This window comes from Arachis duranensis, chromosome 1, assembly GCF_000817695.3.
Source record: "Arachis duranensis cultivar V14167 chromosome 1, aradu.V14167.gnm2.J7QH, whole genome shotgun sequence".
Taxonomy (NCBI): Eukaryota; Viridiplantae; Streptophyta; class Magnoliopsida; order Fabales; family Fabaceae; genus Arachis; species Arachis duranensis.
Genome location: NC_029772.3, coordinates 60,524,379 through 60,525,168, shown reverse-complemented (window position 1 = coordinate 60,525,168; position 790 = coordinate 60,524,379).

The window sequence follows — 790 nt, the reverse complement described above, 5'->3', positions numbered from 1 at the left end:
TTGAGGGATTTTCAGAGGTTCTATTATTCTTTCTGATTCCTCCAAATCAGGCTGAACATCTTTAAATATGTCCTCTAGCTCTGATTCGAGACTCTCAGCCATATTGACCTCTCTTACCAGAGAGTCAATGATATCAACACTCATGCAGTCATTTGGGGTGTCTGGATGTTGCATGGCTTTGACAACATTCAACTTGAACTCCTCCTCATTGACTCTCAGGGTTACTTCTCCTTTTTGGATGTCAATGAGGGTTCGGCCAGTTGCTAGGAAAGGTCTTCCTAGAATGAGAGTTGCACTCTTGTGTTCCTCCATTTCCAGCACCACAAAGTCAGTAGGAAAGGCAAATGGCCCAACCTTGACAATCATGTCTTCAATCACGCCTGATGGGTACTTTATGGAGCCATCAGCAAGTTGAAGACATATCCGGGTTGGTTTGACTTCTTCAGTCAAACCAAGCTTTGTGATAATAGATGCAGGTATTAAGTTGATACTTGCCCCAAGATCACATAGAGCCTGCTTGGTACAAGTACCCTCTAATGTGCATGGTATCATAAAGCTTCCGGGATCCTTAAGCTTCTCAGGTAAGCTTTTTAGGATAACTGCATTGCATTCTTTAGTGAGGTAAACTTTTTCAGTTTCCCTCCAATCCTTCTTATGACTTAAGATCTCTTTCATGAACTTGGCATAAGAGGGTATTTGCTCAAGTGCTTCTGCAAACGGAATCTTTATTTCAAGAGTCCTGAGATAGTCTGCAAAGCGGGCAAATTGCTTATCCTGTTTTGCTTGGCGG